The 13,151-nt window shown below is 40.2% G+C and overlaps 1 protein-coding gene across 3 annotated transcripts in view; it reads left to right on the top strand.

Annotated features, from left to right (window-relative positions):
* Nedd4l (NEDD4 like E3 ubiquitin protein ligase) overlaps positions 1 to 13,151 on the top strand; it is a 303,787-nt gene that overhangs the window by 25,403 nt on the left and 265,233 nt on the right. The window lies entirely within an intron of this gene.

The raw sequence follows: 13,151 nt of genomic DNA, 5'->3' as shown, positions 1-13,151 counted from the left end.
TGCTGTGACCAGATAGCTTACTGTGTGAATGCATTGGTGAATTTTACCAAAATGTTATCACATACTCTTTGAAAGAAAAGAAAAGGAGGCAATGCTTTTCAATTCATTCTGATACCCAAACCAGATAAAGACATTACAAGAAAACTAAAATATCCCTGTGAATATAGATGTAAAAATTCTCAGTGTAACACAAGCAAACCAAATCCATTTTTATATAAAATGGCTGGTAACCATGACAAGGTATGGTTTCTCAGTGTAATGAAAACTTGACCATGTAAAATCCACTGTAACTTGTTATATTAATGGAGTCAAAAACAAAGCAGATACAGAAATAAAGCAGTTTACAAGACTGAACATCTTTTCCTGCTGAAATCCATCAACAAGGATAAAGACTACCTATGGGAAACATTACAGTTAACTCACAGTCTAGGTTACAAAGCTGAGTGCTTTTCCTTTTAACATCTATAGATACACAATATTGTCATTCTCACAGTTCACACCATCTTTGTTCTAGAAATTCAAGCAAGGAAATCAAGGAAAAAGCCAACGACATGGAGATTGGCAAGGAAGAACAGTGCAGTCACAAATAACACGATATTTTATATAGTAATTTCTAAGTTACACACACCAAAATACACAATTGAGCTAACAGATGAGTTTAGAAATGTTGCAGGATATGAAGATAGTGAGAAAAAATTCTGAAATGAAATTAGTACCAAAAAGTACAAAGTTCTTTGGAATCAGTTAAGAACTGTAGTACTTGTCTACAAACCAAAAAATATCACTGAAGAAAACTAAATAAGTTCTAAGTAAATGGAAAGATAGCCCATGTTCATGGATTGGAAGACTTGCAGTAGGGTGACAGTACTCCTCAAATTACAAATTCTGTACAGTGCTTATAAAATCCCAAGTTATTTATTTGTAGGTGTTGGTAAGCCAATCTTAAAACTCATATGGAAGTGCAGTGGATTCAGAATGTTGAAAAATAGTATTGAAAAAGTTAAAGGACTTGTATTTTTAACACTTTAAAATATTACAAAGGCATAGTTACCAATTCAGTAAGGATGATATTAGAGCTCTCAATAGAATTGAGAGACCAGAAGCCAACTATCTGCTTACAATTTAGTTGTAAAGGAGCTAGGTCATAATAAGATATGGCGCTTTATCTCTACAATGGAGTACCATTTACCCATTAAAAATGAAGTTTAGAAAAATGCTGTAACATTAGGGTGAATCTTTTTATAAAATTTTATTTTATTGTAAAGATGCTGTACAGGGGGTTACAATTATGAGTACGGTAATAAGTACATTTCTTGTTGAACATTGTTAACCCCTCTTTTGTTTTTCTACTACTGTTCCCCCCCCCCCCCAATTAGATAACTATATACAAGATGCAGGGTACCAAAATAAAATACAGTGACAGCAGGGGATATATCACATAGTACATTAAAAACAACAACAAAGAAAAACTTCTTGTGACTATATCTTGGGGTTCATTTTGCTTAGCATCATCTTATATGGTCACATGTACATAGCTTTTGAACTTTTCTCCTCATCTGATAAGATTATCCTAGATGTATACTAATTATGGCAAATAAGGGAAGCCATGGGACCTATATTTCTTTGGGTCTGGCTTACTTCACTTAATATGATTTTTTCCAAGTCTTTCCATTTCCTAACAAATGGGGCAGTGTCATTCCAGTATATGTGTGTGTGTGTGTGTGTGTGTGTGTGTGTGTGTGTGTGTGTGTGTGTGTGTGTGTATCACATTTTCTTGAGTGTGTGTATCACATTTTCTTGATCCATTCATCTATTGAGGGGCATCTGGGTTGGTCCCATATCTTAGCTATGGTGAATAATGCTGCGAGAAACATAATTGTGCTGGTAGCTTTGATATGACCTTGTTTACGATCATTTGGGTAAATGCCCAGAAGTGGGATTGCTGGGTCATAGGGGAGCTCTGTGTGGAATATTTTGAGGAACTTCCATACTGCTTTTCAAAGTGGTTGAACAAATTTATACTCCCACCAACAGTGCAATAGGGTTCTCTTCTGGCCACATCTCCTCCAGCACGTTATTATTAAGAGTTCTTGATGATAGCCATTCTAACTGGGGTGAGGTGGAATCTCAATGTTGTTTTGATTTACATTTCTTTTGTGGCCAGACAAGTTGAGCATTTCTTCATGTGTCTATTGGCCATTCTTTATTTGCTCTTCAGAGAAGTTGCTCTTAAGTCTTTAGCCCACTTATTAATGAGGCGGTTGTTTCTTTGAGGATTTGTTGTTGGGGGATTTAATTTTTTGAGTTCTAAGTATATTAGATATGAGGCCCTTGACTGTTGTATGGCTAGTGAAGATCTTCTCCCAATCCATGGGGTTTTTATTGATCTTACTAGCTATGTCCTTTGCCATGTGGAAGCTCTGCAGTTTAATACAATCCCATTTGTCCAACCTTTCTTTGATTTGTTGTGTTTCTGGGTCTTTATACCCATCAATATCCCAACTTCATTCTTCAGTGAAATAGAAGAAGAAATCCAAAAATTCATATGGAACAATAAAAGACCCCAAATAGCAAAAACAATCCTTAGCAGAAAGAACTGTGCTGGAGGAATATCAATACCAAACTTCAAACTCTATTACAAAGCCATAGTAATCAAATCAGCTTGGGACTGGCATAAGAACAGACCTGCGGACCAATGGAAAAGAACTGAAGACCCAGAAATGAATCTGCAGAATCTATAGCCACCTAATCTTCAATATGGGAGCCAAAAAAATAGAATGAAAGAAAGTCTCTTCAGTAAATGGTGTTGGCAAAATTGGCTAAACACCTGTAGCAAACTAAAGTTAGATTCTTAGATATCACCCTGGACCAAAATCAACTCCAAAATGGATCAAAGACCTCGAAATAAAAGCAGATACCATGAAAATATTACAGGTAGTTATAGGAGAAAATCTAGGGTAAATCTTGAAAACATTCTCCTAGGTGAAAGAAGCCAGACACAAAAGGTCACAAATTGTTTGAAATGCCCAGAATAGACAAACTCTAAAGACAAAATAGGTTAGAATTTGTTGGAGGCTAAACTCTAATTTATATTAGAGTTTATATTGGAAAGTTTCTGGAGTCAGCTAATGGTGGTAGAGCACAGCATTGTAAACATATTAGAAATCAGTGAGTTTGACTGTGTTGTATAGAGTAGATAACAGTAAAGGTTACTTAAAAACTACATCCATAAGAGAGAGCATATGAGATGTAGACTGGACCTTGGCTACCCGGTGGATTGGGCTGAGACAACCTGGCTTATGTAGACATCAGACCTGTGGTACCTCATATAGAATTCATACATCTGTGTCTGGTTTTCCTTGTCCACTCCAGGCCTGGGACAGGTCTGCTTTCTTATCTCTGGTCTGAGAGAGCAGCATGAGGAACATTCTAGCATTCCTGGGATGCATAGGCTGCTTATGAGTTCAGTGTGAGGGTAACTGGTGGAATTCTGGGGCTTAACTTTTCATCTGTGTTGGATATAGTGACTGTTTCCTCTGTTTAGTAGGCTTTGTTCCCTGTCATTTTGCTTTTGTCTTCTCAGAATGCTAAGATTAATCATCATCATCATCATCACTATAAGTGTTAAGATGGTAATCTTGCTGTGTCACCATGCCCCTTGCTAGCCTTGAACTCTTGGATCAGAATGGTCTTCCTGCCTCAGCCTCCTGTGTAGATGTGACTATAGGTGTTCACTAAATGCCTGGCTTAAGGGGAAAAGAAAAGGCACCTTGCATAATGAGGAAAGAAGCCTTCGAGATGGCCTAAGGCAACTTGAACATCTTGCTGAGAGATGAAGTGAGGCACTGAAGTTGAGCAATTGATTCCAAAGGAGGCAAGGATCATTTGTCTTGAAGAATATATTCTTGTCTCTGATGGTTAGCTGGAGAGAAAGGTGACAAAGCACATGTGGCAGGAAAATAGGAGATTCTGTGATATCCCAATGCCACAGGTAATGTCTGCCATGGTTTCAGTAGGTAAAAGGTAATTGTTTCTAAGGAAGAAGATGCTGGAAAATAAGAATGAGGCCTGATAGAACATATGGAGAGTGACAGAGGCTTCCCCAAAGGTAAAGAGCAGTTAGGGTACAATAGTGATAAACCTGCATAAATCTCAAATGCAAAAATTCTGCCACTATTGTTGCTTTGTTGCTGTTGTTTTGAGTGCTGAGAGTGAATGCAGGACCTTGTAATCAGGATACCTGTACTCTATACCTTAGCCCCACCCTCTGGCTCATAAATATTTCTAATATGGATCTGTCCTACCTGCATGGACCCTATGATGATGGAACTTGAGACCTGAGAACAGCATGGAACTTCCTGTTTGTGTGGTGCCAAGCGGAAGTGGAAGGTATGAGAATCCAGGAAGCGAGAGGCTTCTGTAGTAGCTGAAGGTCATGTATTTTGGTAATGACTTTGCTCTGGTTTAGTGGCACAAAGTAATCATTAGGTTGGCCTAAAGCACTGTGGGAAAGAACAGTTGCTGACCTCAAGAGAAATGATTATGCTGTTTGTTGAACAGTGAACTGGATTACTACTGAGTGTTTCCTTGGTTCAGTGGAAATGTTACTTGTTCAGTTTTTCTTTTGTGGTCAGAGTGTCTGCTAAGTGGAGAAGCCCACAGACAGGCAGAATGAAAGTGTTGTGGATGGGTGGCTGTCATCCGAGTTGTATAAATGTCACGTGGGAAGGCAGAGTAGTGTCTAATGTCACATGCATGAACTTTATTCATCACAGATGACAGGACACTTGCTAAAATTGAAGATGCAACAAATATAATAGCCTAGGAGGAATTCTTCCTCAGACTTCAGGCTATTTGTGTAGAAAGATAAAATTAGGCAGAGTGGTATTTTTTTAAAACGGAATATTAAGATCTAAAACAAGTAGTAGCAGGGCTGCAGAGGGAAAAGGGCCAGCAGATTGCCTTTTATTCCTTCTTGAGGTTTGGCTTTATTTACTTGAACATCTTTAAGCCACCTTTGGGTAATTACAGAAGGAGTAAAGAGAGACACAAGGTAAGCTAGTGAACTTTCACCAAGGTGGGAGGTGTGGCTGGGCCACTCCAGCTTTCCAGACCTGCTGCTCTCTAAATTGCGTTAGTTTGCCCAAGTATTTAATTAGGGAAGTTTTCACACATATCGAAAAGTTGAAAGACTATGTGTGTTGATGACTATGTGTGTAGATCAGTACATGCTACACATGTGTATAGTATATATAATACACATGCATAGATGTGTTGTGCATGATACACACAACGTATATGTCATGTATAACACATGCACATAAACGTGTGCATGTGTATCTTTTTTATGCTGTACTAGAACTTGTACTCCAAGCCTCATGCTCTTACTTGGGCTTCTCTCCTTTTCTCCTAAGGTGGCTTCAGACCTTGATCCTCAGATCTCAGCCTCTTGAGTAGCTAGGATGGTAGGTGTGAGCCACCATGTCCAGCTAGATTCTGTTGTAGAATACCCAGTCAGTGCTACACATGGAGTTTGCATGCCGTTCATTAGAGTTCTGTATCCATTTATAGAGCCCTGTTGGGATTCTTGTCAAGTTTCAATTGGTGGCATCATTGGTGAGCTTTCTGCTGTGTGTCTGATGATTAGTTAGTTTGGGCTCACCGCCTCAGGAGTAACTTCTGGGTTACTTCATCGCTAACTCTTACCTAAAACCTGCTGCTGTACCCTCACCCTTGTCCTGGTTATGCTGCTTCACCTTTGCCTTTCTGGAATCTCTTGCTTAAGATAGTGGTTCCCAACTGGATTAGTTTCACGAACCACTGATATTGGGCAATGTTTGGCACATTTTAATTGTCACACATCTGGCCAAGATTGCTACTGGTGGCTAATGACTGGAGGCCAGGTATCTTGCTAATTATCCTGTAATATGCCACAAAGCCCCCTAGCAGGAGGAATAATTTGGACCAAAAGAAAGGTCAAAGGATGGGGATGAAATCTAGTGGTAGAGTACTTGCTAACATGTACAAGTTCTTGGCTTTTATCTAATGTGACACACACACACACACACACACACACACACACACACACACACACACACACTCATACTCAATTGGCCAATCAGGTCAAGAGTGGGAAACTTTTTTTTTTTTCCCCTTAGAAGAAGTTGCCTAAGAGAAAAGTCACAATGTGAAATGGGTTTTAAGAGCTGGATGGCACTCCAGGTACCAGTGGCTCACACCTGTAACCCTGGCTCCTCAGGAGGCTGAGATCTGAGGATCATGTTTTAAAGCCAGCCTTGGCAGGAAAGCCTGTGATACTCCTCTATCTGATTACATCTCACCCTCCACCCCCCACAAAGTGAGCTGTGGCTCAAGTGGTAGTACACTAACTAGTCTTGAGCAGAAAAGCTCAAGGACAACACCCAGGTACTGTGTTCAAGCCCCAGACCGGCACCCTTTGTCATCCACCCTCCAAAAAAAATAAAAAAGAGCAGGATGGCACATGTAGAGACCATCCTGTCGGTATCTGCCAAAGGCAGGTTTATTCTCTAGAACTCTCTAATTTAAAATAAACTGATTTCCAAAATCCTGTTAGAGGGTCAGTTTGTGTTGTCAAAGTATGTGTAAATTAATCTGAAAATATAGTATTGCTTGTGTCCACTGATTTCTTTTAATTTTTTTTTTTTATAGGCTATGAGGCTTGAACTCAGGGCCTGGGCGCTGTCCCTGAGCCTTTTTGTGCTGAAGGCCTAGCTAGTGTTCAACCACTTGAGCCACAGCACCACTTAGATTTTTTTGAGTGGTTAATCAGAGCTAACCAGCCTGGGCTGGCTTCACATGGCCATCTCATAGACAGTTGTTCCGGCCTGAGCTCAAGCCTCTTCAACACCCACACGAAAAACAAATAAATAATAAATAGATATAGATAGTTGACAGTGTTTCAGTTACTTTTTGTGCGAGAAGGATGCTTATCGAATCATATTTGGATACCAATTTATGTTGGGGGAAAATTCATTTTGAGTTTTTAATACGACTAGTTTACCAATGAAATTTTGAAACACAACCCATTTTCTGAGAAGGGGATTTGTTGTTATTTGTACCAAAGAATGTGGTAATCTGGATGCTGGAATTCATTCAGTTAAAACAAAATAAAACACATGAAAGTTTGGCCCTACATTGAAACACTTACCTTAATTAGTGCAGAAAAACAATGAAGATTTTGCTGGCTGTGCTGAATTGTCTGCAATTGCCAGAAAATTTCAACATAATAAAGGTTTTGTATAGAATTGTCTGTTCCCCCCCCAAAAAAACCTTCCTTGTAATTGTTTGTAACTATTTAATCTAATAAACTCCCATTGTATTTGACAAGGCTGTTTTAACTAGGGGGTACATAAAATCATTCCTTTCATTTTAGAAAGGAACAGTATAGAAAATGACTAACCTGGAGTTAAATTTGCAAATTGCATTTTGTTGCTGTTCCACTTGTTTTCTAATGAATATCCCTTGATACGTTGGGATATTTTTAGGCATTTACACCGCCTTTTAAAATTTATAAAGATCAGTATTTTATTTTCAAAATTAGCTTTAATAAACATCAAAATGATTACAAACCATCCTATTCTATGGACACTTAATTAGTACTTGTTTGATGCATATTATTGAATTCTTTGGCTATGCTTCATATTTCCATATTACTAGTAAGGCAATAGTAAATATTTATATTCATCAGAGTCTCCCTTCCTTCCTTCCTTCCTTCCTTCCTTCCTTCCTTCCTTCCTCCCTCCCTCCCTCTCTCTCTCTCTCTCTCTCTTTCTCTCTTTCTCTTTCTCTCTCTCTCTTTCTCTCTCTTTCTCTTTCTCTCTCTCTTTCTCTCTCTCTCTCTCTCTCTCTCTCTTTCTTTCTTTCTTTCTTTCTTTCTTTCTTTCTTTCTTTCTTTCTTTCTTTCTTTCTTTCTTTCTTTCTTTCTTTCTTTCTTTCTTTCTTTCTGCCTTGCACATGCTGGATAAATGCTCTACCACTGAGCTACATTCTCAGCTACAGTCTTCTTTTTATTTGTTTTTGTACAGATACTGGGACTTGAACTCAAGAGTCTCACACTCTGGCTTAGCTTTTTTATTCAAGGATGACCCTCTACCTCACCTCACCTCCACTTGTAGGTTTTTGCTGGTTAACTGCACAGACTTACCTGACTGGGCCTACTGCAGATCTAGCCTCCTGAATCGCTAGGCTTACAGGTGTGAGCCATAGACAAGAGCCACCGGTGCCCTGTAGGTCTTTCTTTTAAATATCTCTTGTTATTACTTTCTGTTCATGAGTTAAAGGAAGCATGTAGATTTTTATTAGAAACTTAAAATTCTAAATAAAACCTTAATAAGTTAAGACTTTAAAACATAGAGGTAATAGGCTTTGTTAACTGAATATTATAGATTTGGCTTGGTGCCTTAATGCAGTAGAGGCTTATTAATTGTTTATTGACTGACTGAATGAACATAAGACAACCATGAAGGGTCTTGTTAATGGTATTATATACAGGAAGTGCTATAGTGGTTCCTAACAATTAATGTAACTCCTAATGGCTTACTATATAACAATTTTAGCTCTTTGTATTGATCTTAGTGGTTTCTGTGGTCTCCTGAGATTTGAGTGTGGAGGGCATTGACCTGTGACACTCATACTTTTGGATGGAGATGACCTTCAGTAAAAACAACCCAGATGCCCTTCACCTGATGAATGGATGAACAAAATCAGGTAGATTTACGCCTTGAAATACTATTCAGCTGTAAAAGAATGAATCACTGGTACATGTTGCACCATGTATGGGAAGGCTGAGGAGATTCACTTCTGTGAATGTATACAACAGGCAAATCCATCAACACCGAAGGGTGATTAGTGGTCACTTCGGGTTAGAGGCTGATGAAGGAGTTGGGGAGGGGGTCCTATTGCTCAGGGCTAAGAAAGTTTTTTTAAGCTAATGAAATGTTCTGAAATTAGATTGTGAGAGTGGCCACACAACTGAGTATTCTAGAAAGCATTGAATTATATACTTCAAATTGGAGCCCTGCTAGTATATGAATTAGACCTCAGTGATGTTATTAAAGTTGGGCAAGCTTTAGCCTTGTAGAAGGAAGGTGAGAATGGTTGTGTTTGCTGGAAATTGTATTCTCACAGTTTGAAGAGTCCTTTCTTTTGTTCATGCTAGGCCTAGGGCTTGAACTCAGGACCTCATGTTCTTGCACAGTTTTTTTGCTCATGGCTAGAGCTCTACCACTTAAGCCACAACTCCAGGTTAGCTTTTGGCTGGTTAACTGGAGTTGGACAGTCTCTCTGAATTTTCTCTCTGGGTAGCTTTGAAATTCTACTTTCAGATTTCAACCTCTAGAGTAGCTGGGATTATAGACATGAGCCAGTGGTGCCTGGATCCCAGGTCTTATTTTGAAGGACATGCTTGGGGCTCACCTTAGTGGCCTCATTTAACCCAATCATTTTCTTCTTTTTGGTTGGTTGTGGGGCTTGAACTCAGGGCCTTAAGGTTAGCGCTCTACCACTTTGAACCATAACACCACTTCTCGTTTCCTGGTGGTTAATTGGAGATAAGAATCTCCAAAGGACAAGGGGGGAATCAATGCAACAGTGATAAATACAAGACAATATATTGGAAATGATCTGTATAACTTGTGGGGGGAGAGGTGGGGGAAGGGAAAGTAGGAGGAAAATGAGGGAAGGGAGTATAAAGTCTGACAAAAATATATGTATTACCTTATTTATGTAACTGTAACCCTTCTACATCACCTTGACAACAATAATTTTTTTATAAAAGAGTCTCATGAATTCAGCCTGGGCTGAATTCAAACTGTGATCCTCAGATCTCAGCCTCCTGAGTAGCTAGGATTACAGTTGTGAGCCACGGGTGCCTGGCTCCAGCCCTCCCTCTCTCCCTCTCTCCCTCTCTCCCTCTCTCCCTCTCTCCCTCTCTCCCTCTCTCCCCCTCTCCCCCTCTCCCTCTCTCCCTCTCTCTCCCTTCTTCCTTCCTTCCTTCCTTCCTTCCTTCCTTCCTTCCTTCCTTCCTTCCTTCCTCCCTCCCTCCCTTCCTTCCTTGCTTCCTCCCTTCCCTCCCTTCCCTCCCTCCTTCTCTCCTTCCCTCCTCTCTCTCTCCTTTTTTCTTTCTCTCTTTCTTTCTCTCCTTCCTTCCTTCCTCCCTCCCTCCCTCCCTCCCTCCCTCCCTCTCTCTCTCTCTCCCTTCCTTCCTTCCTTTCTTTCTTTCTTTCTTTCTTTCTTTCTTTCTTTCTTTCTTTCTTTCTTTCTTTCTTTCTTTCTTCCTTTCTTCCTTTCTTCCTTTCTTCCTTTCTTTCTTTCTTTCTTTCTTTCTTTTGGTTGTGGGGCTCCAACTCTGCACCTGAGTGTTGTCCCTCAGCTCTTCAGCTGAAACTAGCACTCTACCACTTGAGCCACAGTGCCACTTCTGGTTTTCTGGTGGTTAATTGGAGATAAGAGTCTCACGGATTTTCCTGTCCAGGCTGGCTTTGAACTGTGATCCTCAGATCTCAGCCTCCTGAGTAGCTAGGATTACAGGTGTGAGCCACCGGCACCGGGCTCTCCAGTCATTTCTTTACAGTCTCCGTGTGCACCAAAGACATTTGAGGTGGTCATGGAGAGTTCAAGCTTCAACATAATCCAGCAAGGGTCTTGAGCAAGTGGTAACAGTGGTAATTTGGTTGAGGGAATCACTGGTGCAGGGGACAGGTGTAGGGGACATAGGTTGGAGTGGAAATGAGTGTGCAGTTGGCAGTGTGGACAGGATCCTTCTATGGGGAGCAACTCCTGAGGGCTGAATTGAGGGTGACATGAAACCAGAAAGGGAAAGTTTGAAGTTCTGGTCAAATGTTTTTAAAGAATTACAAGTCAAAAAGCAACAACCCAATCTTCAGCAGCTATAAATAAGCAAGCTACCCCAACCTGGAAATAATGCCCTCAAGTTATAATGTTTCTTATTTAGACAGAACCCAAAATAATAATTAGCAGAAATACTAACCATTCATTGGTCAAGCAGTCAGCTGGAAAGTCTAAAGTAACACACGTGATTGACAAGCACACTGTCTCCTGTGAACCCTTAGGGTCAAGTTCCTGAAAACTCTTATTATTAGGAGAATCTGAAGTTACTTTGTATAACATACAAAGATTCCAGGGCATGTTCTCCCCAAAAAGTCCACAGTGCAGAATGACTTGTCTTGAGATCTGCAATGGGTTATTGTCTGGTAAAATGAACCCCAATAAGAGTCACAGGACTCTGACAACATTTTTCAAGGAATTTCATTAGCAGAACCATAGCAGCTTAACTGAAGGGCACAGACGGAACAAACTTCTGGTGGAAAGCAGGCTTCTGGTAGAACCAGTTGGTGAATGGGTTCACCCAACTTCTCTCTCTTATTCTCTTCTTCTTATTAAACCAAGATAATCAGGAATAATCTGGAGTCTTCACTGTGTGTTTTGGAAGAAATGCACATTAATCTGGTGGCTCATGCCTGTAATCCTAGCTACTCATGAGGCTGAGATCCAAGGTTTGAAGCCAGCCTGGACAAGAAGGTAGGTTCTTAAGTGGTAAAAAGTTGAATTCCAGCTGTAGTTCAAGCGGTAGAGCTCTTAATGTGAGGTGAAGGTGGGTATTGGTTACAAAGATTGAGCTCGGAAGGAAATGATAGAAGCTATTTTATTTTTAAACTGAAGGAAAGACAACACATTCAAGAGAGTATCAGTGACAGGTTATATATCTTTTTGGCCATGGGACCTTCACCCTCTAGTTGATGTTATTGTGATTATAAATAGGAAAGTTCTGCCACAGAAGGGCAGAGGTTAATTTTCCCTTTCCTGGTCTATCTCCTGGAACAATTTCAATGTGGTCACTCTTTTAGGATGATAAACTTTTACCTTCTGAAATGTTAGGGAGGAACTGATCAGTCCACAGGTCAGGTGGTTTGATGGCTCAAGTAGTTTAAGACGAACAGGGTGGTGACTGGGTTTACCCAACTTTTCTCTCCTCCTCTTCCTCCTCTTCCTCCTCTTCCTCCTCCTCTTCTTCCTCCTCCTCCTCCTCTTCTTCCTCCGCTTCCTCCTTTTTTTTTTTGGTCTGTTGTAGGGCCTGAACTGTGGGCCTGGGCGCTGTCCCTCAGCTCTTCAGCTCAAGGTGAGCGCTCTACCCCTTGAGCCACAGCACCACCTCCAGTTTTTTCTGCTTATATGGTTCTGAGGAATCGAACCCAGGGCCTCATGTATGCAAGGCAAGCACTCTACCACTGAACCACCTTCCCAGCCTTCTTTTCTTCTTATTAAACTAAGACAGTCAGGAATATTCTGTAGTCTTCAGTGTGTGTTTTGGGAGAAGAGCATATTAATTATTAAACTAATACATTAAGGCTGTAAAACCTCAAAATTCAGCACCTCAAAATTCAGCGAAAGTTAACCTGTAACCAGTTGTGTGGACATGTTAGTCTGCTTTCTATCAGAAGTATGTTCTATCTGTGCCTTTCAGTTCAGTTCTGCTAATGAAATTCCTTGAAAAACGTTGTCAGAGTCCTGTGAATCTTAGGGTTCACCTTACCAGACAATAACCCATTACAGATCTCAAGACAAGTCATTCTGCACTGTGGACTTTTTGCTAAGAACATGCCCTGTCTTTTTAGATATTTTTCCTGATTTTCTTTTTACATTTTTAAATATAAAAAATAAAGCCTTTCACATTGTGTAGTATAACAGTACATGAATGTGATGTATACTGACAAAATCAAGATAGTTTAGTACATAGCTACAGTCCTATCCCCTGGGAAAGTAGAGATCATTGAGGAGATCAGGAGAATTATGGTTTGTAATTAGCCAGGGGTGGGTGAAAAGGGGAGAGGGGAGTTAGTCAGATTTTCATCTCAACTAGTGGGAACATGGTATTTTACAGCTGTAATCTCAGGGCTGGGGGAGACATAGGAAAATTGTATCCTGAGGCTCTGTGAAAAAGTGAGACCATATATGAAAAACAAACGAAAAGAAAAGGGACTGGGTGCTTGGCTAGGGTGCACGGCTCTAGTCATAGCTTGTATAGCTTGCACAGGATCCTGAGTTTACACTTCATTCAGTACTGTCAAAACAAAGACAAGGTAGTTAACATT

The sequence above is a fragment of the Dipodomys merriami genome, unplaced genomic scaffold, assembly GCF_024711535.1.
Source record: "Dipodomys merriami isolate MVZ:Mamm:240054 unplaced genomic scaffold, mDipMer1.0.p SCAF_2, whole genome shotgun sequence".
NCBI classification, from domain to species: domain Eukaryota; kingdom Metazoa; phylum Chordata; class Mammalia; order Rodentia; family Heteromyidae; genus Dipodomys; species Dipodomys merriami.
Note: the sequence above shows the minus strand (reverse complement) of the source record. Positions and strands in the feature narration are given on the sequence as shown.